The 27,196-nt window shown below is 37.5% G+C and overlaps 1 protein-coding gene across 3 annotated transcripts in view; it reads right to left on the minus strand.

Moving 5' to 3' along the window:
* LOC150087208 (nucleoredoxin-like protein 2) overlaps positions 1–27,013 on the minus strand; it is a 40,374-nt gene extending 13,361 nt beyond the window's left edge. Inside the window, exon 1 of one of the 3 annotated variants that reach the window (XM_090371885.1) lies at positions 12,992–13,026. The gene's annotated coding sequence lies outside the window, so the exon portion shown is untranslated. Of the gene's footprint in view, positions 1–12,991; positions 13,050–26,856 lie in introns of those variants that run through there. The other 2 variants (XM_090371884.1, XM_090371883.1) reach the window with 2 other exon arrangements.
* Between the last annotated feature and the right edge of the window lie 183 nt (positions 27,014–27,196).

Below are 27,196 nucleotides of genomic sequence, written 5' to 3' on the forward strand. Positions count from 1 at the left end.
CCTCATTTGGAAATGCTGTTTGAAGAAGAGCGTGATCTTGAGCTGCTACGATCTTCACATCATTCTTGAACCAAAGCTGATCACACATGGAACAGACTGAACCAAAATCATTGTCCAGGAATGTAAGTTTAAACTGTGTGTCGCTGCTTCGGTGTTTCTTAAAATCCTGTTGCTGCTCTTGCTGTTGTTTTTTTTTTTTTTTTTTTTTTTTTTTGATTTGGTAGTTGTTGGCGCATCGGCTTCTGTGGCCATATTGCACCTCCCAAGGTTTTTGCAGTACTTTGATCCAAGCCCGAGGAGGGAATCGAACCCGCGACCTTTGGGTTGCCGGGCAGGTACTTTACCACTCGGCTAGCCCGGTCGGCCGCTCTTGCTGTGTATTACACCCAATATGTGTTGAACAATTTGGATGGAGTACTTCTGGCAGTAAGTTTGGCTTCTTCGCTTTTCGTTTACAACTGGACTTCAAGGACTCTTCATTTGCAGTATCAACTTCCATGACCCCTTCCAAATTCACTTCTAACATTTCTGGGGAGATGTAAGGCTGTGAAGATGTGGATGGACCTTCTCTGGCTTCTTTGTTCAACTCCATTTCAAAGTAGCTTAGATCTCTCCTTTGTACTCAATGGAGGTAGTTTTGGTGGTCGCATTGCACGTATACATGCTCTTAATGCCTTACAATGCTCACTATTAGTCTTCGACATGTTGAATTATAAATATTTCTATTTTTTATTAAATACGACGGAGAATGACAAAATAAATAGCATGATGCAATTAGTAGGGGTACTGATTGGGTCATGCGTCGTTCATGCCTGGTACGGAGTGGAACAACGGTGGGAGAGAGAGTCATTTCATGTCGCATTTTCTTGGCGATTTTTGTCGATCCACAAATGCATTGCACGTATACATGCTCTTACAACCCTCATGCTCTTACAACCCTATACATGCCTTACAACCCTAAGTGGACCCCTGCTTTACAATTGGTTCATTGTATGATCAAATCCCTTCACAATGGACACTTCATAACAAAATAGATTTAAACTACACAATATGTAGTAAGAGCCGGTCATTGTGATCATGTTTACGAATTGAATTATAATTCTATTAATGGCGATTCTAATAAGCGCAAATAAGAGGAATATTATCCACAGCTATAAAAGTAAAGATACAAAGCACAGATTTACACTTTATTACCTTAGCAATTAACAAAATTAAATGATACGTGAAAATCAGAAGAATATTTTCCACAGGTTAACAAAAGAAAGGAAGGCAACTACACCAGGTATTCCCATGGGAATACCTGGTGGGTGGCCATTGGGAAAACTTAGTGGGTATGTTTCAATATGAGCACTGTTCGTTGCTCAGCAAACATCCAAGGAGTAGTCGATCTCTGTCCATGTGGGCTCAATCATTTCCGACGTAACAGTTGCTATTGCAGCTGTGATCCTCTCTCTTAAATGGTGCAGATCGCAAATCTTTTCTGTGAAGACGATATTCTTTAGGTGGTCCCACAAGAAAAAGTCTAATGGTGTCAGGTCAGGACTTCTTGGTGGCCAATGCACAGATCCACCTCTTCCAATCCAATGTCAACAAACCTGTCATTTAGGGCATTCTGAACATTATGGCTGAAATGAGGTGGTGCACCATCTTGCTGAAAAATCACAGAAACTCCTCTCTATGTCTTCAACTTGAGGGAAAACATAAAGCTGAAGCATATCCAAATAAATGTTGCCAGTTATTGTCCTTTCAGCAAACATAAATGGGCCTAGCAAGCAATAGTGCATTAGTACATACCACATGTTTATTTTAGGAGTATCATGTACATACTGGTGAACTTCATTTGGTTGTTGTGACCCCCAACTTCTACAATTGTGACGATTAACACACTCATTTATGTGGAAGGTTGTTTCGTCACTAAACAAAATGTGTTTTAAATAACTTTCATCATTTTCAATCTCATTTAACATGGAACTAGCAAATTCAGTACATCTGGGACGGCCTTCAGGTTTGATTTCATGTTTGAGTTGAATCTTGTATGCATACAGTCTCAGTTGTTTATGAAGCACATTCTGAATGGTGGTCTTTGAAATGCCAAGCTAGAGGCTGTGATGAGCAATGGATTTCTTTGGACTACGTAAGCAAGACTGTCTCAAGTGCTCCATATTCTCTTCAGACATTGGTGGTCGGCCTGGAGATTTTTTAATGTCTACACTGCCAGTTTCCTTAAACTGATTAAACCAACGTATTGTACTCTTGTCTGTAAGTACGTCAGTATTGACATCGCACTGTTATGATAGATTTAAATTCAGCATACCACAACACACACTGCACTTTCTGTTGCATGGTCGCCATCTTACTGGCACTGACTGAGGCAATGCGTGTAGGAGTCATTCTATGCACATTCAAGGCACAGCCAAGATCATTGTTGAGATGTCAAATAAAACTTAGTGAGTTACCATGCTGTTTGCTGCTATGATCACAGTAATCGATCAAATATTTCCAAAGATAATTAAAAAGGAAATCACAGACAACTTTTTCAATGACCCTGTATTAAAGGAGAGAGGAAGTTAGCAAACCCTTAGCCATAATTATGAAATCTTACTTGGACTCAAGGGAGGTTCCCATGGACTGGAGATGTGCAAATGTGTCCCCAATTCACAAAGGGTTACAAGAGTAATTACAGACCTGTTAGTTTAAATTCTGTTCCAGGGAAAATAATTGAGTCACTGGTTAAAGAAGCAATGCAGGATCACCCAGACAAGCTTACACAAATTGGAGCAGTATGGCATTAAAGGGAAGTTGCTACAATAGATAAAAGGATGGTTGAGTGGGATTTTTTGTTATTTGGTTTTTTTTTCTAGGAGCATTAGCAACTAGGGCCATATTGCTCCGGGGATATGCGGTGGTCACTCCCTGACCTTTCTGCATCCTCCGTATTTGGTGGTGATGGGCTCGAACCCCGGTCTAATCAAGAAGCGTGTGCTACGTACTGCTGCTCCTTCCCACCTGGCTATGGAGGCGCCAGGTTGAGTGGGAGAAGACAGAGTTGTAATCAATGGACACTGTTCTTCGTGGACTAATGTTATTAGTGGAGTCCCCCAGCATTTAGCATTGGGCCCATTGTTGTTTTCTGTATTTATCAATGATAATGATGATGGTATATCAGGGTTAATGTATAAATTTGCAGATGATACAATGGTTGGCAGGGTTGCTAATGACAGTAATGATAGTACACTTCTGCAACAGGGTCTAGAACTGCTGAGCAGAAGGGCTGAGAGATGGCAACTGGAGTTTAATATTGACAAATGTAAAGTACTGCACATGAGAAGCAGTAACTGCAGAGTAATGTATCAACTGGGTGGTATTACACTCAGGGTAGTGGAGAATGAAAAGGATGTGGGGGTAATTGTGCAGTTGTATATGAAGTTTTCTGAGCAGTGCTACAAGAGTAACTCATGGTTTTTATAGGATATATAGGAATTTTGCTAGCTGGGATAAGGTGGTGATTTTTCCTTGGTATAGGGCAATTGTCAGGCCACACCATGAGTACTACATTCAGGTCTGGAGGCCTTCCTCATTTTAGGAAGGATGTAACACTGCTGGAATAAGTACAGAGATGGGCAAGGAGATTGGTGAGTGGAATAATGGGTAGCTGTTACCAAGAAAGACTTAAGTTCTGCAAACTGCAGCACCTGAAGACTAGGCATCTGCTAGGTGATCTAATTGAAGTGTATAAGGCCTTGAATGGCTTGAGCAAGCTCAATGCTGATGGAATTCTTCCTCTTACTCAGATTACTCACCTGAGTGGACATAAATTCAAATTGAGGAAAGACAATTGTAGAATAGATGTGCAGAAATTTGCCTTTAGCAGCCAATGGTTCATAGTTGGAACAAACTTCCATCTAGTGGAGGTCAACAACTTAAATAAGTTCAAGGCAGAACTAGACAAATATTTGGAGTGAATGGATGGATGAAATGGGAAGAGTTTTTTTTTTTTTTTGGCTGATGCTATATAAGCTTGCTTTCATGCATCATATGCTTCCACTAATGCTAATGCTAAAAAAATAAAACCTAGAAAATTATACAGATGGAGATGTGGCAATAGAAATTTAACACTGAAAAAAATTAAAGGTATAACATTGGTATAAAAGGTTTAACATTTAAAAAATTAAAGGTACACTACATATAAAAAGCAGCAATTTCAGAATAATATACTAAGTGGGTGGTATCACATTTAAGGTAGTGGAGGATGAAAAAGATTTGTGGGTCTTTTTCATTCCTATATATCAATCATATACAGGAAATAATATATGTACATTGAACAGAATAAACAAAGTGAAAACAAGAAGGCAAAAGTAATTATTTATCTCTTATACATTTTTTTGTTACCTTCTACGACTCTCTATCTCTCTATTTTTTCTCGTTTTGTGTGCATGTGCACACACATATACACTCCCTTTATATTAATGATATACTGTACAGGAAACAATATAATAATACAATAATATAGGAAACCCTGTATATGCCAGATATTGACTGGAACTTGTGGATTGGTCACTCACACATTACCAAGCCTTTTGTGGATTTATTGGATGACTGTTTTCTATGGCAGCAACATGTTCGAGAGGCAACCACAGGAGTAATATTCTTGATCTGATTATCAGCAGTGATTATTCATGCATTAAGAATCTGCATATAAAGGAACCACAAGGTGGCAGTGATCATGGAGTACTGATGTGGGATTTCCTCAGATGTAACTACCATCAAGGATAGAGAGAAGGGATCATGCTTTCGTAAAGGAAACTAAGGTGGTCTCAGACAGTTTTTAAATTCTATATATAAAAAGCAAATTCTAAATGGGAAGCATTCAAGGAAATAATCTTCAAAGTTACTATACATTTTCATACTAATTAAGAAATACTGTTCAAGGTTTAGGCCTAAATGGATGTCAGAAAAACTAATGAGACTCATGGCAGAGAAGAAAATGCATGGGATGCATATAAATTATCAGGTGACACAGAAGCCTATGGCAGGTATAAGTTAGTCTGTAATCAAGTGACAAAGGAGGTTAGGCAAGGGAATTGGCATTAGCAAAGGCACATGATGCAAGAAAGCAAGCTTATATAGCATCAGCCAAAAAAAAAAAAAAAAAAAAACGATTATTTCACCCATCCACTCGCTCCAAATGTTTGTCAAGTTCTGCCTTGAATCTATTTAAGCTATCAACTTCTAGAATGACAGATGGAAGTTTGTTCTAGCAATCAACCATCCGCTGGCTAAAGGCAAACTTCCGCACATCTATCCTACAACCGTCTTTCCTCAATTTAAATTTATGCCCTCTCAGGTGATTATTCTGAGCAAGAGGAAGAATTCCATCTGCATTGAGCATGCTCAAATCATTCAAGGCTCTAAACACCTCAATCAGATCACCTTGCAGGTGTCTAGTCTCCAGACACTGTAATTTATAAAACTTAAGCCTTTCTTCGAAAGGGAAGGCAGACTACGAGAAATCTTTGGCTAAGGTTGCAAAGAAAAACAAGAAACTTGATATTGATGGTACGACTGTTGACGATCACACTCAGGTAACTAAAAAACTGAATGTATTTTGCATCTACATTCACACATGAGGAATTCTGTAGGGAAGTGGAGGTCAGAAATTTATCACACTAACAAGGAGATAAATGATTTTGTAATAACTGAGAGGAACGTGGAAGAAAAATTGTTGAAGTTAAACATAAGAAAGGCACCTGGGGTGGATGAAATCTACCCAGTTATATTATGGGAAGCGACAAAGGAAGCAAGCAAATCCTAAACCATAATTATGAGAGCATTCCAGAATTCAGGGAAGGTCCACACGGATTGGAGAAGTGTGAATGCATCCGCAATTCACAAAAGGGAATGGAAGGGTGACACAAGTAATTACAGACCTGTTAGTTTAACTTCTGTTCCAGGGAAAATAATGGAGTCACTGATTAAAGAAGCCATGCAGGATTATCTTGACAAAGGCTGCATTTATACTTCAGACACAGCATGGGTTTGTTAAGGGGAAATGTCTGACCATTTTGATTGGATACTTCGATGTGGTCACAAAGGAACTGGATGCAAAAAATAATTTTGATATCATATATTTGGATTTCAGTAAAGCTTTTGATACTGTTGCATATAAAAGACTGCTGTACAAATTGGAGCAGTATAGCATTAAGGGAAAGTAGCTGATATGGATAATTGGATGGCTGAGTGAGAGAAGACAGAGAATGGTAATAAGTGGACACTGTTCTTCGTGTACTAATGTTATTAGTAGTCCCGCGGGTTTGGTGTTGGGCACATTGTTGTTTTCTATATTTATTGGCGATATCGATGAAGGTATATCAGGCTTAATGTCCAAGTTTTCAGATGGTGCAAAGATTGGCAGAGTTGTTAATGATAGTACATTATTGCAACAGGATCTAGAAAAGTTGGACAGATGGGCTGAAAAGTGGCAACTGAAGTTTAACTTTGACAAATACAAAGTACTGCAAATGGGTAGCATTAATCCCAGAGTAATGTACCAATTGTGCGGTACTATCATCAGGGTAGTGAAGAATGAAAAAGACCTGGGTGTAATTGAGCAGTCCGATATGCAGTTTCAGGGCAGTGCAGACAGGCTGCCAGAGCAGCTCATGGAGTCTTGTCAATGATATACAGGAACTTTTCTAGCAGGGATAAGGAGGTGGTAGTAGTAGTAGTAGTAGTAGTGGCATGTGATGCAAGAAAGCAACTGTATGAGCTCATTCAGCATCAGCCAAAAAAAAATAATAATAATAATAATAAATAAATAATAAATAATAAAATAAAAAAATCACACCATTCCCTCCAAATGCCTGTCCAGTTCCTTAAATTTATTTAACCTGTCAACTTCCACAATGACAGATGGAAGTTTGTTCCAGCAATTTACCACCTGCTGGCTAAAGGCAAATTTCCACACATCTATTCTACATCTGTCTTTTCTTAATTTGAATTTATGCCCCCTTAGGTTCGTAATCTGAACAAGTGGAAGGATCCCATCAGAATTCAGCGTGCTCAACCCATTCGAGGCCTTATATACCTCAATCAGATCACCGTGCAGGTGCCTAGTCTCCAGCCACTGCAATTTGCAGACCTTAAGACTCTCTTGGTAAGAGGATCCCTTCATTCCCCTCACCAATCTTGTTGCCCTTCTCTGTACATGCTCAAGTAAATCTACATCCTTCCTAAAATGAGGCCTCCAGACCTGTACGCAGTACTCAAGGTGTAGCCTGACCACTGCCTTATACAGAGGGACAATCACCTCCTTCTCCCTGCTAGCAAAATTCCTATATATCATTGACAAAACCCCCATGACCTGCCCTGGCAGCCTGTCTGCATTGCTCAGAAAACTTCATATCTGACTGCACAATTACTCCCAGGTCTTTTTCATTTTTTACCACCTTACGTGTAGTACCACACAGTTGGTATATTTCTCTGGGGTTACTTCTACCCATATGCAGTACTTTGCATTTGTCAAGGTTAAACTTCAGTTGCCACTTCTTAGCCCATCTGCCCAAATTATATAGATCCTGTTGCAGTAGCACACTGCCATTACTGTCATTAACAACCCTACCAACCTTTGTATCATCTGCAAACTTCGACATTAAGCCTGATATACCTTCATCAATATCATTGATAAATATACAAAACAACAGTGGACCTAACACCGAACCCTGTGGGACTCCACTAATAACATTAGTCCACAAAGAGCAGCACCCATTGATTACCACCCTCTGTCTTCTCCCACTTAACCACCCTTTTATCCATTGTAGCAACTTACTCTTAATACCATTCTGCTCCAATTTGTACAATAGTCTTCCATGCGCAACAGTGTCAAAAGCTTTCCTGGAATCCAAATATATGATATCAAAATTATTTTTTGCATCCAGTTCCTTTGTAACCACATCATAATATCCTATCAAATTTGTCAGACAAGACTTTCCCTTAACAAACCCATGCCGTGTCTGAATTATTGCTGCAGTCTTGTCTAGATGATCCTGCAATGATTCTTTAACCAGTGACTCCATTATTTTACCCGGAACAGAAGTTAAACTAACTGGTCTGTAATTACTCGTGTCACCCTTCGATCCCCCTTTGTGAATTGGGGATACATTTGCACATCTCCAGTCCGTGGGAACCTCCGCTGAGTCCAAGGATGCTCTCATAATTATGGCTAAGGGTTTGCTTACTTCCTTTGCTGCCTCCTTTAATATAACTGGATAGATCTCATCCACTCTAGGTGCTTTTCTTGTGTTTAACTTCAACAATTTCTCCTCCACTTTGCTCTCAGTTATTACAAAATCATTAAGTATCCTGCTACAATATGATAACCTTCTGCCATTTTCAAACCTTAATAATTCCTCATGTGTGAATGTAAATGCGAAATACTCATTCAGTTTGTTTGCTGTCTGTGCAGGATCATCAACAGTCGAACCATCGATGTCAAGTGGACCAATCAGATTCATCCCCTTCCTTTTAGAGTTTATATAAGTAAAGAAATCCTTGCTGTTTTTCTTAGCATCTTTTGCCAATGATTTCTTGTAATCTGTCTTCACCTGCCTAACTTCCTTTGTGACTTGATTACAGACTAGCTTATATCTGCCATAGGCTTCTGTGTCGCCTGATACTTTATATGCATCCCATGCATTTTTCTTCTCTGTTACGAATCTCATTAGTTCATTAGATAACCATTTAGGCCTAAACCTTGAACAATATTTCTTAATTGGTATGAAACTTTTAGTAGCATCCACGATTAATTCCTTGAATGCTTCCCACTTAGAATGTACTGTTGGTAACATCGTCAGTTGATCCCACTGTATAGAATTTAAAAACTGTCGGAGACCACTGTACTCACCTTTACGGAAGCAAAAACCCTTTCCTTTACCCCTGATGGTAATTAAATCAAAGTAAATCCCACATCAGTACACTGTGATCACTGCTACCTAGTGGTTCCTTTATCTGCAAATTCTTAATACACGAATGATCACTGCTGATAACCAGATCAAGAGTATTACCCTCGGGTTGCCTCTCGAATGTGCTGCTGCAGAAAACAATCATCCAATAAATCCACAAGTCTTACTAGTGTGTGAGTGACCAACACACAAGTTCCAGTCAATATCCCCCATTATAAGACATTCCGATTTACTAGCCCACTCTATTTCTCTGTACAATTGTTCATTGTACTCATTCGAGTCATTAGGCCAGAACACACTCCTACTCTTATTTTGCTTTCGCCAAACTGACTCAACAGTGCACTGTTCATCTATATCAACTGGATGCACTTCTTTTGATTTTATGTTTTTCTTAATTAACAGCATAACACCTCCTCCCTTTCTATCCTCTCTATCCTTTCTGTACACATTGTACTCCCCAAATTCCAGTTCAGCATTCCTTATATCTGTGTGAGACCACGTCTCTGCTATCCCAACAATATCCGCCTTTGATGTCTTGACCAACAATTCAAATTCATCAAATTTATTTACCATACTTCTAGCATTGGTATACATGCAAGCATACATGCTCCTACTCCTTTAAATGTGATTATCCCTTTGTATAAAAAAAATGATCGGGCCACACCTTGAGTGCTGCATTCAGGTCTGGAGGCCTCATTTTAGGAAGGATGTAGAGCTGCTGGAACAAGTACAGAGAAGGGCTACAAGATTGGTGAGAGGAACAAAGGGATGTTCTTATCAAGAAAGGCTTAAGTTCTGCAAATTGCAGCATCTGGAGACTAGGCACCTGTGAGGTGATCTGATTGTGGTGTATAAAGCTTTGAACGGTCTGCACTTATTCAAACCATTCAAATTGAGGAAAAACAGTTGCAGATTAGATGCGCAGAAATTTGCCTTTAGCCGCAGATGGTTGACTGCTGGAAAAACTTTCATCTGTCATTGTGGAAGTGATAGCTTAAATAAATTCAAGGAAGAACAGCACAACCTTTGTAGGGAATAGATAGGTGAAATTGGAAGTCTTTTTGGCTGTATAAGCTTGACATCTTGCCTCATATGCTGAACACTAATGCTAATACCAATGATATTCAGGAATTTTGCCAGTAGAGACAAAGAGGTGAATGTCCCATTGTATAAGGCTATGGTTAGGTCACATCTCAAGTACTGTATACAGATCTGGGAGATTCATTTTTACATATACAGATCTGGGAGATGCATCCATATTGGAATGGGTGTAGAGAAGAGTGACATGATTAGCCAAGAGCACAAAATGGTACTGTTATCATAAAAGACTTGTTATCATAAAGTTTTACAAATTGCAAATCTTGGCACCTATGAAGAGATCCGAATGAAGCAGTTAAGGCTGTAAATGTATTGAATAAATTAAACACAAATGGCCTCCTAACCCTTACTCAGAATACATACATAACGAGACTGCAACAGCCATCCATCTGTTGTGGATGTGGATAGTTTTGAGTAAATTTAAGGAAGAATTAAACAAATTAAAGGGGATGGACAGATGAGGTGGATAGTATTTTTTTTTTTTTTTTTGGTTGATGCAAACTTCTTTGCACCATTTGCCACTAGTACTAATAACCTGGTACTCAGATAGCAGAATTGCACCTTTCCAGTGATTAATTGTAGCATTAATCAGCCATATTAGTTTCATGGTAATTAGTGTTTTTTTTTAAACAATAGTCTTGGCAATATAACTACATTCTGTAGGTGGTAGATGACTTTCATCAACCAGTGAAATACCACCACTTTGCTTATTGGAGGCTTGAAGTGGTGAAACTCATGTTTAGTCTCTAGAGTAAAGTTTCCGGCATCCCCCTCCCCCCCATACTTCTCCTTCAACCCATGCACAATACTAAGTACTATAGGTTTTGATACCTTTCGTGTTTGGGGTTTTCATTAAAAAAAAAAAAAAAAAACATTTGTCTTTATATATATATATTTTTTTTTTACTCCAGTTTACTATGGCTAAGAAATCAAAGTGTAAGTTATTTCCAGACTTGTAAATATTACATAGTTCTGAAGCAGGTGAAGCCTGATGGTGGTGGCACATGAAGGCCTAATTTGAAATGCCTATGAGTGATCAAGACAAGCTGTGGGTTACTCATGTTTGCTGTGATAGTTGCATGTCAAAATTAGAGTGATTGTTTTGTGTTGGTCTTAACCATATGCCTTTTTGCTATACCTCAAATATGGAGAGCCCACAAACCATCATGATGACTGCTACTTTTGTATGGCAGATGTATCCAAGTTTAAAAATTAGGCAGATCAAAAAGTCATGGTGCATCCCAACGTACCATCCTCTATTGCTCTGGTGCAATGCAATGAAGCTCTGCCAATTCCTAATCCATCTTCAAGAGAAAAGTCTTTAGATCTGAATTCCAAATCTAGTGAACAACATAACATGGATTACACCAGAAAAGTCTGTTCAAGTAAAGCACGACATTTCCCTAATCAGCAAGAATAATTGGAATGACTTAGTGAGGGCAATTGGGTCTAAATAGATCCAATACAGAGCTCCTGACCATCTTATTTAAAAGAGTGGAACTGAATCCCAGCTGAAAGACTTCCATATATAGGAAAAGGGCACTCATGCACATTTTTACATGTTGCAGAATACCCGTAGCATTGTTTTAATATGACTGATCTTCATAAAGAAATTGGCATTAGTTGCAATACAGAGAGTGGTGTCTCTACACAGGTAAAAGTTTGAAGGCTGTGTTGCTTCATAATGTTAGTATACACCCATCGATTTCTGTTTCACACTTCACTTGGTCATATTAAAGAAGACTACATAAATGCCAAGACGTGTTAGAGAAAATCAAGTATAACCAGTATAAATGGAATTTCTGTAAGACTTTGAGATGGTGGGGTTCCTTTGAGGTTTACAAGGTGGTTTTACTGAGTTCCCTTGTTTTCTGACTCTGGGACAGCAGCACATTAGATCAGCGCTACATGAAAAGAGAATGCTCTGCCAGATGTAAGTCATAGTCTGACATACACAGTGTAGTAAACAATCCCTTGGTTCCAAGAAACAAAGTCTTGCTTCCATCACTCCATAACAGGTTGGGAATGCTCAAATAACTGTTAAAGCACTGGATACTCAGGATAATATCTTCAAGTGCATAGTCTCTTTTTTTAAAAAATTGTCTGATGCAAAAATGAAACATTTACTGTTCCACAAGATAAGCAGACATTACTAACTGACAAACAAAATGGCTGATGTTGAGTGAAATTCCTGGCAATCATTTTGCCTTTTACTATATGGCTTTCTTGGTAACATTGAGTGAAAATTACAAAGGACTAGTTAATAAGTTTACTGAAAATTATTTCTTAGTAAAACAGCATAGTGTGTGAACATCTCAAGTATATAAAGGCATAAATAAAAAAAACTTCGTGCACATAGATTTTCTTATATACAAGATTTTCTTGTATATCTTGGGTTCCATATTAAATATTTAGTAAACTGGAACTACTGAGCCAAGGGTTTTGTACCATCTAGTATGTTTCAATAAAACTAAAATTTTGTTACCAACACACAGATTAAGTGTACCCTCATTTATACTTGGAAAATTCTCATGAAATGTCATTTAGTAATTAGATCATTTGAATTGTTTTATTACAATTTTCATTCCTTCATTCCTGTGAAACTTTTTACTTGCATAGTTTGGTTACTTAAATAATTCTCCTGTAACACTACCAATTTGAATAATACTACCAAATACCAATCACAACACTGTTACTAATTTTTAAATGAAAGTTTATATAAATTTATTATTAAGTGCTTAACAGTAAAGGTTTTTAAAACTAGAAAAAGAGGGTAAAAGATAAAATAATTAGTCAAGTATGTATTTAATAAAATAAATCTCACATAATATAAGCATAACAATTAAAATAGTCTTTAGATTAAAATTCAGTGTTTGTATTTTATGTCTTAATTATCATATAGTTATGTCAAAAACTGAAAATTGAAATATGCTCACATTATTATGTCAAAATTTAACATATAATATAGCTGCAGCTGGTAACAGTAAAACCTCTTGAAGAAATACTGAAGGCAGTGGTAATATTTCTGTCTGTTTGCAGATAGGAAAGGCAGGAAGTGACATCTTCCTCCAGGATATGGTCAGATAAACAAGTTTAAAAATAAGTGATGAAAACTTACTGCATTTAACTTGTGTTAAATAGTAAGCCAGATTTAATGAGACTCTCTCTCTGCTCCTTTCCTCAAATTTTATTTTTAAATGAAAAATTGCAGTATTTGTAGGCACACATTTTATTATTTTTTTCTTAAGTGAATTGTTGGGATTCGTTGTGTGTGGGAGCTTCTTTCTATTCACACACAAAAAACTATTTATGAGGATATACCTATTAACATTGATGATTTCTTATAAAATAATTATGTTATTAAAGAATAGAACGAATTTATGGTAATAAACAAAACAATATATATTAACAATAAACAATAAACAATTTTTAACTCAAATCTTATTTATTAAACGAAAAATTACAAAGTTTTTGTATGAACATATTTTATTATTTTTTCTTAAGTGAAGTGTTGGGGAACATTCCTATTCAAACACACACACAATACTATTTAAGGGATATACCTGTTAATGCTGATGATTAAGGATATAATACAGGACCATCCTGTACTGTATCCTTATAAAAAAAAACAAAAAAAAAAACGTTTTTTCCCCTCAAATGAACACAAGCTTCTAAACTGACAAGCAAATCTTAAAAAATAATAATAATAACACTTTCTAGAGATTTGTCATATATCACCAGTAGTTTTTTTTTTTTTTTTTATCTTGCAACTTACTGTTTAAAATCACCTGAACACTGCATTTGATTTTCCAACCATTAGCAATCAAATGTAATTGCTTTTATATAGGAGATGAATTAAAAATGCCAGAATATCATTTCATAGCAATTTTTCTAATATCAAACATAAAGAGCATGTTGTTCAAAAAGGAAAAAAGATCAGTATTAGTATTACAATGAAGCAAGGAAGGAGGCTTTTTCTGGATCTGCCAAAAAAAAAAAAATTCATACCTGCCCATTGCCAAAAAGTGCCTATCCATTCCACTTTAAACTTAACCAAATTATCAACCTTGTCCAATGTGACAAGAAATTCACGCTGCCTGAAAGTAAACTTTATAAGATCCCTCAAAATTTTGTATTTGTGATTCCCCTGGTTCTTCTCTTTTCTGCCAGTGAAAATACACCTCCCTCGTCCATTTTACTGATTCCCTTTAGGGCTTTTTATACCTCTATCAGGTCTACCCCAAAGATTGTCCAGCTGCCAAGCTTTGCAGTCTGCAATTTTTAAGCCAATTTTCATATGGACATTGATCAGCACCACCTTACCAATCTGGCTACTCTTCTCTGAACCCTTTTTAGAAGTTTTGTCCTTTTTCAAGTGTGGTCACCAGACCTAAATGCAGTATTCTAAATGTGAGTTCACCATCATTTCCCTACTTGTGATGATCCTACATATCATAGAGAGGATACCATTTGCTTTCCTAACTGCCTGTTCACACTGAATGGAAAATTTGGTGCCTGACTGGATAGTAACCCCTAAGTCTTTTTCATCCCGGATCTATTTTAACTCCTAGATTTCCTACCCTAGGTGCAAATCCTAACATTTAGAAGCATTAATTCTAATGCTTCTAAATGATAGAACCAGGTCATTCTGAAGCAAAATGGCCTGGTTCTTGATCTTACCTTCCTGCCTTCAAATTATCAGAAAATTCTGATAACTTCTCTTGCACTCCTCATCAATGTCTTAAGGAAAATAAGAAAAATAAGTCACTCAAACAATGATCCCTGAGGGACTCCACTTGCTACACTGGTTCACTCTGAGGTATGACCATTTCTAACTACTCTCTGTCTTCTATCTTTTAGCCAGCCCTTGATCCAACAAAGAATCAAGGGCTGGTTGAAAGATAAAGGATCTTGTCATTAATCCCAATTTGCTGCAGTTTACATATACATTATTTACTTTGAATTCAATCAAGAACTTGATTGAACTCAAAGTAAATAATGTCAAAGTTATTTCTTACATCCAACTTGAGTGACCGGGGTTCAAGCCGGTGACTGCTGAATACGGTGCTGTTTCTTGTATTCTGTCTATCTTGTGAACTCCTCTGACCATTTGGTCGTCCCGGAGTATAAACAGAAAAATAATAATAATAACTGTCTTATGGCTTTGTCAGAATAATTAACTACTACTGGTCAAGCAAGACTTTCCCCTCACAAACCCATGTGATTCATTAAGGATACCATTCCTATCAAGTGGTCCTGTATTGTATCCTTAATCACAGATTCCATGATCTTACCCACCACTAAAGTCAAACTCACTAGTCTACAGTTGGCCCATCACATCTTTTACACCTCCTTTGTGGTTGGAGAGATGTCAGTACTTCTGTAGTCCAGAAGGGGGGAGGATTTCCCTGAAGTCTAATGATGATCTCATTTACATCCCAAATGGGATGATGCACTCACATTCAGCCTTTTTTTTTTTTTTTTTTAGTATAAAGGTTGTACACTGAAAGGGCAGAATTCATGGGATACCTGGTTCCTGGACAACATGACGCTGTCACCCCTCTTGCTAGCGGATGAAACCACCGCTTGGCAGGTATACAGGTACACTACATCACGGCATTCACATAGACGGTAATTCAATGTTAGTATGGATAAACAGCATGAGTTAACTGACTTTAAAAGAGGAATGATAGTGGGTGCCCGATGCATAGGTCACTCTTATTATGGAGGTGGTACAGAAATTGCACTATCCCGTTTGACAGTATATCGGGAATACACCATTTCCGGAATAACATCTTGTTGTGGACAGCGATGTGGGCGGAGAAAGGTGGTGGATTAACATGGCCGCTGACGTCCGTCTTGCATTATTTCAGCCAACCGGAGAGTGACAGTGGCACAAATCACCGCTGACTTCAATGAGGGAGATGCCAGAAACGTCTCCACCAAGACCATCAGGAGATTATTAGCTGCAATAGGTTATGGGAGCTGCCAGCCCACCAGAGTCCCATTGCCAATGCCACGACACAGGACTCTACACCTCAACGGGGCAAAAGAACATGGGCACTGACCGTGATTGGAGACAGGTCTCCTGGTCAGACGAGTCCCATTTCCAGTTATTTCGAACAGGGAGGGTGCATATCTGACAAAAACCGCACAAAGTTATGCATCTGTCATGTTAACAAGGAACTGTTCAGGCAGGTGGATGGTCAGTAATGGTTTGGGGATGTTAAACTGGCACATGTTGGGATCTCAGGTATATCTAGAATGGTCGAGGTTACGTGTCCAACCTTGCAGACCATCTGCATCCCTTCATGGCCATCGTGCACCCACAGTAATTTGCTGAATGCTCGAAGAGCATTCAGCAGATTTTACCACCATAGAATGGCCTCCCCATTCAGCAGACATGAACCCTGTGCAGCATCTTTGGGATGATGTGGAAAGGTCTGTCCCTCCACCCAGGAATGCGATGGAATTATGGACAGTGGTGCAGCAAGCATGGATAGAAATACCTGTGGAATGCTTTCGTGAACTGGTGGATTCAATGCCTCGCCATGTGACTGCCTTATCCGGGCAAAAAGTGGGCTTATCTGTTACTAGGTAGGTATCCCATGATTTCTGTCCACTCAGCGTATATACCATCCACTCCTGGGGTCCATCCTTTTGCTCAGCTTCGGTAGTTTCCCCCATATTCCCCCAGCTTCGGTAGTTTCCCCCATATTCCCCCAGCTTCGGTAGTTTCCTCTCTGAGATTGATATATCACTTAATTTATGGCAGAGCTAATTCCATGTCACTAATTCTTTGTGGTTCAAATGACCTTTCAACTATAAATATCATTTAAAAATACCCATTCAACTCATCTGCTACTTTTCACTACATCTGTATGACTTTTCCAGCTCTATCTATAAGGAACTTATCTGATTCATTCTCTTCCTTTTTGTATTCACACACAAAAAGAACTCTCTGATAATACTCATACTCAAACAAAGCAAATAGTTCTTTTTGTATGTAGAACACGACCCTTTGTTAGCACTCTTAATAGAAAAAAGGCCTCATACTCACCTTTCACCTGTCTTACTCTCATCAGTGGTTTTGATACAAATACACTTATAATACTCGTGTAGATCAGTATCTTGTTATAGTCCGTAACTATCCCACGCTTTTTTGTTTTGCTCAATTAAACCCTTCCTTTCTTGTCATTCACTTGGGCATCTTTGCTTTGCAAGACCCCTCCACTAGAACAAATATATTGGTAGCTTCCAGGATAAATCCCTTGAGCACTTTCCATAGTGAACTCTTATTCAGCAGCTCACAGTTATCTTTACAATTAATAGAGCCAAAGAAATGCCTCAATCTATTATAGTCACATCTCTTGAAATTGAAGTTCTCCCTTCCCTTGACCACAAAAATCTGCTTGGACACTACTCATTTTACATGTGGTCACCACCCACTATTTGGCTTCCCACTCAAATTGTCTACAGAGATTTTTATCATGCTCCTCAGAGAAAATACAAAAGTCTGAGTTGTACAAAATGACATGCAGCACAGAGAAGATGATGGTGGAGGTATGTTACAGATTCAATATCCACCCGAACTTGATCTCACTCTGGATATAGCCTGATTGGCTTCAGAGAGCTCTTAAAAAGACATTCATTAGGGAGGAAAACACTTTACCATATGACAATTGACATTTAATCTGGATAAACTGAAAAATTACAAAGAGGTAGAATTTAAAATTATCAACTGTGGCAAAAATGTGATGTCATATGGTACTAATTCTCTTTGAATTCTTCATTAGTGGACAATGAGTATAACAAAAATAAAACTATAAGACTTGCATATTGCTGAAAACTGCTGACAACCCCAGGGGCTCACATCTGGTGGGTATGGGCTTGGCACACCCAGGGTTCTGAGCTGGATATCATCGTTGTTCTCTTTCTTGGTGATTCCCTTCTACTTTTGACTTTCTCTCTCTTTCAGGGTAACTCGGGAATTTTTTTTGGCTGGTGCAGCATAAGCCCTAGGCTTCCTTGCAACATATACCTGCTAATAATAATAAAGGACTATGGGAGCAATTTACCACAATATGAATACTTGTAATTTCCTTTTTGATTATTCCAAATTCTTTTTGGTCACCAAAGAAGAAATTCAGGAGAATTGGTAATGTATGGCAGTTTATAAATTTAAATTCTAAATCTAATTTTCAGTTATGAAAATTAAAGAGATACATAAATAAACAGATATTAAGCACAGGAAACTGGGGCTTTACTTAACAGATATGAGGTGATGCTGAGAAAATGCTGTGAGTGAGGGCTGTGTCTAAATTTTGCCATGGCATGAGGTAGTTTATAATGAGTTCCTTGTTAAGAAACTTGGCAAGAGAAAGATTATGCAAAGTTCATTGGGCAAACTTTTTCTCAACACAGCCTATGCATATTAACAAAAAAAGAATGTTTTTAAGAAATGGGATGCATTTGAATATAAGAGATACAAGAATATTTGTTAATGCTACCAAGGGAAGAATAAAATGGTCCAGAAAATTGCTACTCTGAAGGGATATATATATACTGTATATATACATATATATAAACCAGAGCTGGTATCTAGGATGTTGTACTGGACCTCACATAATCAAATTAGCCTCTTTTAAGTAGTGAAAATACAGGCACTTCAAGTTACAAACAAAAATAAGACTCATAAGATATTATTATTATTTTATTACAGTATGGCCTTTAAGCATTATGTCAGCTTCATGGGTAAGAACTGTCAGACAGAGAAACTTTTCATTGCTAATTATCAATGAGTCATTAAATCTTGCTTGTCGAGAGCAGTCTCGTGACTTCTAAAAACTCTGATACCACAAATCGATTACAACTACTCAAAGAAGATTTGTATTGTATTGTGTTTTACTTGCTTTAAAATGTGTATGGAGTGCACCAAGTAATTTTATGCTCTGAGATGAAAACATCACCTTACAGCAGTGAATTAATTTAATAATCACTGAATTTTTGTATTTTGAAGAATAATGAAATTTATTTTTTTCTTAATTTAATTTTTATAACAAAATTTTAATCTGTCACACATACTTCCAGTAAATTACAAAAATGTCTGCATTATTACTTTATTATTAAGTAATAATAATAAAGAGAACCCCTATTATTAAAGGGGTGCTCTTACGAAGAAAGACTTAAGTTTTGCAAATTACAGTGTCTTGAGAATAAGCACCAGCGAGGAGATCTGATAGAGGTGTATAAAGCCTTGAATGGTTTGAGTATGCTCAATGCTGATGGGATCCTTCCTCTTGCTCAGAATAATCACCTGAGAGGGCATAAATTCAAATTGAGGAAAGACAGATGTAGGATAGACGTGTGGAAATTTGCCTTTAGCCAGTGGGTGGTTGGTTGGTGGAAGAGACTTCCATCCTTTGTCGTGGAAGTTGATAGCCTAAATAAGTTTAAGGTTCAGCTGGACAGGTATTTCGAATGAACAGGGGGTGAAGTGGAAGTGGTTTTTTTTTTTTTTTTTTTTTTGGCTGATGCTGCATAAGCTTGCTTTCTTGCATCAAATACCTCTACTAATGCTAATGCTAATAATGCAATAATTGTTAAAAAACCTGATTTTGTGTACCTGAAATAAAAGATGAGGTTTAGTTATATTTCTCACTCATTTTTGATATACACTGGTGTTCAAAGAAAGTGCACCACCCCTTAAAATTGTAATTGTCGTCCAAATAACGTAAGTATATGGCAATATTTCTTACAGATTGCATCAGATAAGATTGACACATGTAGGTGATCATGTAATATTGCATCAGCTGTTACTTTCAGCTATATAAGCATGCTCTGCAAGAATTGCAGTCATTCCTTGCTTGTATCAGGATGGCAAGTTATGTGCAGTTGACGCCACAATGGAAGAGTGCTATTTTTGCTCTTACGTGAGGAAGGATGTTCTTCCTGTCATACTGCTTATAGAGTGTCTTGTAATCAGTCGACATTGAGTAGATTTCTTTCCAAACTCAAGAATACTGGTTCTGCTGATAGGAAAAAAGGAACCAGATGCAAACGAGTCTCTACACCAAAACAGGACCATATTTTGAAGTGTTTATGCCTTAAAAACCATAAAGCTTCTTTGTCTGAGCTGAAGAGAGAATGGGAAGAACATACAGGAGTGGAGCAAGTGCAGTAACAGTCAGAAGATGCCTCTTCAAAAATGGACTTGTAGCCCGTCGTCCTAAGAAGAAGCCCCTCCTCACACAAAAAATAAAAAAGGCCCGATTAATTTGGTGTAAGGAGTATGTCAAATGGAACCCCCTAGCAGTGGAAGTCAGTTATTTTCTCCGATGAGAAGAAATTCAACCTAATCTGATGGGAGAAAAAATATTCACCGTAGACTTAGTGAAGAATACAATCCACAATGTATGGTGTCTACAGTGAAATTCCCTACCAGCCAAATGATATGGGGGTGCATTTCGTAGCGAGGAGTAGGTCACCTGCAGTTTATAAAAGGTTCTGTAAACGCCAATAGATACCTGGCTATATTGGAAGGCAAATTGCTGCCAACCATTAGAGACCATTTCAACCTGCCAAGTAACTGCATTTTTCAGGACAATCCTGCTCCTTGTCATCAGGTGAAAAGTTAAGTAGGCACTTCTGGAGTTACTTTAGCTTCATTTCTACATTAGAGGTTCGACAGTAATGTATTTACATTTGTTACAGGTGAAAAAATGGTTGGAAGAAAGATCCATTACAATTCTTGGTTGGCCAGGAAACAGCCCGGACCTGAACCTATAGAGAGCTGTTGGCATCCAGGAAACAGCCCAGACCTGAATCCTATAGAGAACTTCTGGCATTGTGTGGACTCTGCTAGATTCTGGAAAGGTTGCCAGAAAGAAACCAAAGACCCTTCGTGAACTTCAGGAAGTCATAATTTGTGTTTGAAACCACAAACTATCAGTTGATTATCTTCAGAAATTGATCTTGTCAATGCCTCAATGGTGTGCTGCTGTCATCAGGGCCAGAAGCAGTTCAACTAAATATTAGTTTGCACCTGGTGAACTTTCCATTTTGTTTTCCATTTAAAATGATAAACTGAAGCAAATTGAGGGCTTCTGATAACATTTCAGCCATAATTGTTGTGTTTACCAAAACTGTTGTATAAAGGTTGCAAATGCTCATTTTGGAATATTTTGAGAGCACCTGTCAAATATTACTTGACAAGCTGCCTTAACTATTAATAAATATCTTTTGTTTATATTTCTATTTGTGATGCTATTCATTAATGCAACATACCATCATGAAAAAGGGTTAAAAATGTGCAATTCCTAGGTGATGCACTTTCTTTGAACAACAGTATATATATTATGCAAATAAGTAAAAACTGCAGTAAAAAGAGAAGAAAGGTTTAAAAAAAACATTAAACACAAACAGAAATAAATATTTTATTTTTATTTTTTTAAATTTTATTATTATTAGCCATATGGTGCAAGGAAACCTGAGGCTTATGCCGCACCAGCCAAAAAAAATTCCCAAGTTACCCTGAGAGAGAGAGAGAGAGAGAGAGAGAGAGAGAGAGAGAGTCAGAAGTAGAAAGGAATCACCAAGAAGGGAAGAATGATGATATCCAGCTCAGGACCCTGGGTGTGCCAAGCCCATACTTACAAGATGTGAGTCCCTGGGGTGATATATACTAAATTAAATTTTCATATATCGCACAATCCCTGCATTTCTTCAGGTGTCAATCACCAGAATAGCACAAGGCAACACACAAGTTGACACTTGAAGAAATGCCAAGATTGTGCAATATATGAGAGAGCTTCCTTGGACTCAGGGGAGGCACCCATAGACTGGAAATGTGCAACTGTGACCCAAATTCACAAAGGAGGATCAAAGGCTGACACAAGTAATTATAGACCTGTGAGTTTAACTTCTGTTCCAGGAAAATTAATGGAGGCACTGGTTAAAAAAGCACTGCAGGATCATCTACACAAGACTTCAGTTATAGCTTGGACACAGCACAGTTTTGTTAAGGGGAAGTCTTGCCTGACCAATTTGATGGGATACTATGATGCAGTCACAAAAGAACTGGATGCAGGGAATAACTTTGATATTACTGTATATACTTGGATCTTAGAAAGGCTTTTGATACTGTTGCACATGGAAGACTGCTACACAAATTGGAACAGTGTGGCATTGGAGGCAAATTGCTGCTATGGATAAAGGGATGGTTGAGGGGAAAAGACAGAGAGAGGTAATCAATGGACACTGCTCATCATGGACTAATGTTATTAGTGGAGTCCCTCAGGGTTCAGTGTTGGGTCCATTATTGTTTTCTGTATTTATAAATAATATTGATGATGGTATATCAAGCTTAATGTCCAAGTTTGCAAACGATACAAAAGTTAGCAGGGTTGTTAAGGACACTACTGACGCTATGTTCCTGCAACAGGATCTGGAAAGGTTGAGAAGAGGGGCTGAGTTGGCAAATGAGGTTTAACATTGACAAATGTAAAGTACTACATATGGGAAACAGCAACCCCAGAGCAACGTATCAATTCTCTACCACTGTCAGTGGTAGAGAATTGATACGTTGCTCTGGTAGAGAACAGTGGTAGAGAATGGAAGGGACCTGGGGGTGGTTGTGCAGGCAGATATGAAGTTTCTGAGCAGTGCAGACAGGCTGCAAGAGTAACTCATGGTGTCTTATCAATGATATACAGGAATTTTTCTAGCAGGGATAAGGAAGTGATTATTCCCTTGTATAAGGCAATGGTCAGGCCACACCTTGTGTACTGTATACAGGTCTGGAGGCCTCATTTCAAGAAGGATGTAGAGCTGCTGGAACGAGTACAGAGAAGGGCAACAAGATTAGTGAATGGAACAAAGGGTTGCTCTTACGAAGAAAGGCTTAAGTTTTGCAAATTGCAGTGTCTGGAGACTAGGCACCTGCGAGGTGATCTGATAGAGGTGTATAAAGCGTTGAATGGTTTGAGCATGCTCAATGCTGATGGGATTCTTCCTCTTGCTCAGAATAATCACCTGAGAGGGTATAAATTCAAATTGAGGAAAGACAGATGTAGGATAGATGTCCGGAAATTTGCCTTTAGCCAGCGGGTAGTTGGTTGGGGGAACAGACTTCCATTCCTTGTTGTGGAAGTTGATAGCCTAAATAAATTTAAGGCTCAGCTGGACAGGTATTTCGAACGAACGGAACGAATGAAGCGGAAGTTTTTTTTTTTTTTTTCTTTTTTTTCTGGCTGACGCTGCATAAGCTTGCTTTCTTGCATCATATGCCTCTACTAATGCTAATGACAACAATGTAATTTCTTATATAAATACATATTTATTTCCATTTGTTTATATACATATTTTTTTACCTTTCTTCTCTTTTCACTGCAGCTGTTTCTTTTTTTCCCCCTCTAACTTTCTTCTCTTTTCTCTGCAGCTTTTACTTATTTATATATTATACTATTATGGTCATTGGATGCTTTCCGTCTATCAGTGGCCTTTGTTCATAAATAAGTTTCCCTTTTTTTATACTCCTCCCTCACCTTTTCATTTAATCTTTATAGTTATATATATATATATATATATATATATATATGTGCTACTGATTGCACACTAATCTGTAAAATTCAGTGCACAATAGACACATTTGCAGACTTTGAGCCACCTAATTTCCCACAAACCATTCTTAAAAACAGTGTGTAATTTGGGCCTTCTTATTTTCTCTCCAAAGAACAGCCAACATTTACCTCAGGTAGCCCTTTAATGCCATGGGGTTCTGGGTGTTGTAAACAAACAATCTCCTGAAGCATGCCCTTCAAGTGAATTTTAGATTTCTTATATCTTGACACAAATGTTTCCACCTTGGCAACAAATGAGCTATTGAATTTTTTTTTTTCCCTCAAAATAAATATGTCCCAAAAGTTTCTTCATGTTTAGCATTAGTAGCGGCAAATGATACAAAGAAGCAAGTTTAACATCACCGCCAAAAAAAAAAAAAAAAATTCTTCCCACATCACCTGCCCATCTCCTCTAATAGTTTATCTAATTCTTTCTAAAATTTATTCAAAATGAATGATGGAAGTTAATTTCAACAATCAACCACCTGCTGGCTGAAACCTCTTTACATTTATGCTGAAACCATCCTCAATTTAAATTTATGCCCCCTTATGTGTGTGTTGTTTGAACAAGAATGAAGATGCCATCTAAATTTAGCTTACACAATCCATTCAAAGCTTTAAAACACACAGATCAGATTTCATTGCAGACGCCTAGTTTCCAGCTGCTGCAATTTGCAGAACTGAAGTCTTTCTTGGTAAGAGTACCCTTTCCTACCCCTCACTAATTTTGTTGCTATTCTCTGCACCTTTTCCAATACACTTGCATCCTTTCTAAAAAAAGCTTCTAGACCTGTATGCAGTACTCAAGATGTGGCCTAACTGTTGACTTATACAACAGCATAATCAACTCCTTATCCCTGCTGGAAGAATTCCTATATGTCATCAACAAAACCCCTATGAGTGTTCAAAGAACTTCATTATACGACTGCACAATTACTCTAAGAACTTCTACATTCTCCACTACCTTCGGTGTGGAACCATACAGCTGATATGTTATTTTGGGATTACTGCTACCCACATGCAGCACCTCCCATAGATATTAAAAACTTCAGCTATTATTTCTCAGTCCATCTGCCTAATTATTTTTAGGTCTTCTTGCAGTAGCATAGCCTGATTACTGTTATTAACCTTCATCTGCTAGCACGGCGTCTGACAGACACCACTTTTTTAAAATTTTTCTGGTGTTTTTTGGATATTTTTAATCTGGATATAAAATCAGATCCTCCCATGTACATTTTTTCCATCAATATTCTCTAATTGGTTACACTATATTTTGGTTTGGCATTTAACAGACAGTGAGCAAAAGCATCTACCTTTCTTTTAGGCAACTCCCATTTCCACATGGTGTCTGTGAGATGCAGTGACAGGTGCCTTATCTTGCTATAATGCTTTGGGTTTGCTGACTAAACATGAACAGGCTGACAAATATACAAATGTTCCTGTTGAAACTGGCAGATGTCATGCAAACATCTGAGTTTCAATCTGGGAGACTCAATGACCTTAAATTCTAAAAAATATAAAATAAAAACTTTATTATTATTGGTTTCTCATTTATTTTCATTCAATTGCTGTTTTCAATTTATTACAAAAGCTAATTATTGTTTTATAATTAAAACAAAACAAGGGAGTTAAATAGATGGTACAGGAGTGTCTTGATTGCAACTTCAGGTGTGAGAGTGAAGGTTATGATATTGATGACGGCTTAATATCTAAATTAGCCCATACTCACATCTGGTGAGTATGGGCTTCTCTTTTCTGGTGATTCCCTTCTACTTTTGACTCTCTCTCTCTCTCTCTCTCTCTCTCTCTCTCAAGGTAACTCGGGAATTTTTTTTTTTTTGGCTGGTGCAGCATAAGCCTCAGGCTTCCTTGCACCATATAGCTAATAATAATAAATCTGCAGACAATACAAAGGTTGACAGAGGGGTTAAAAGATATTCTGTAGTATATCTCCTTCTTCTAGCTGTTGTGATAATTTTTAATCCTGGTTCCATGTTAATTTATAAAAAAATAATTTAATCAAAATAATTAAAAAATTATATATTTTCTTCTTATACCCACTGTACTGTCAAGATAATGAATGCATTAAAAAGTGTCAAATTTTAAATCATTTAGTATTAGTGGTGGCAAATAATGCAATTATTTGCCATTAAAGCAAGCTTATACAGTATAAAGTAGGAAAAAAATAAAATAAATTTCCCACATAAAATAAATTTATTGGAGTCCAACCCCTTTAATTTAGTCAAACTACCAAATTCCACAATGCCAGATGGAAGTTTGTTCCAACAATCAACTACCAGCAACTGAAATTAAATTTCCTTACTTCTATTCTGCAACTACCTTTCCTAAATTTAAGTTTGTGTCCCCAGATCCATATTTTCTGAGCAACAAGAACAATACTTTAATCATTTAGATGATGATTCTCAATCAAATCTCCTAGTTTCCAGATGCTGCAATTTGCAGAACTGAAGCCTTTCTTGGTAACAGTATACTTTTGTTCCCCCTTCTCTGCACCTGTTCCAACAGATAAACATACTTAAAATTACATACTTAATATTACTCAAGGCATGGACTTGCAACTGCCTTATACAGCAGAGTAATTACCCCCTTATGTCCGTTTGCAAAATTTCTATATATGTATCATTGACAAAACTCCGTGAGCTACCCTAGCAGCCAGACATGAAGTGCTCTGCACTGCTCAGAGAAATTCGTGTCTCACTGCATGTATTCCCCATGTCTTTTTTGTTTTCTACTACTGTCACTGTGGTACCACACAGTTGGTATATAATTCTGGGATTACTGCTACCACCACATGCTGTACCTCACATTTGTCAATGTTAAACTTCAATTGCCACTTCACAACCTACTGCCTAATTTTTTTATATCTTGTTTGCAGCAGCATACACTGATTACTGTTAACCGCCCTTCCAACATTTCCTATTATCTAAAAACTTGGACATAAAGCTTGATATGTCTTCATCAATACCATTGAAAACAATGGGCAACAATAACATTTGTTCAAGAAGAGCAGCACTCACTGATAAACACTCTGTCCTTCCCACTCAGCAGTCCCTTTAACCATTAAAATAATATAAATGTAGTAATATAAAATATAGAAACAAATTTTAGAAACTGCATGATATTAAGCTATAAAAACAACATATTCTATAATTTATTATTACATTTTATATTTGTTCTCGGTGCTTTTTAGTCACTCCTCGTATGACGGAATAACTGTCATGAACACAAAAACATCGGAAAGCAGTACGTTATTTGTAAATTACAGGAATGGACACAGAAATCCAACCCATATATGTTCTTGTTTATACTCAGTCGGGGCAACTAGGAAAGAGTTTACAACGAATACAATCGTTAATTGTATTGGTTAATTTCGCAGAGACATACAATTTAAAACAAAACAGTCCCGATTTTGGTAAAATGGTTTCAGAGCAATTCCGTATGGGTTCCTATAAGCACACTTTTTTTTTTTTTTTTTTTAAATAAACATATTATAGATAGTGT

This window comes from Mastigoproctus giganteus, chromosome 4 (genome assembly GCF_048544385.1).
Source record: "Mastigoproctus giganteus isolate SK-2022 chromosome 4, ASM4854438v1, whole genome shotgun sequence".
Taxonomy (NCBI): Eukaryota; Metazoa; Arthropoda; class Arachnida; order Uropygi; family Thelyphonidae; genus Mastigoproctus; species Mastigoproctus giganteus.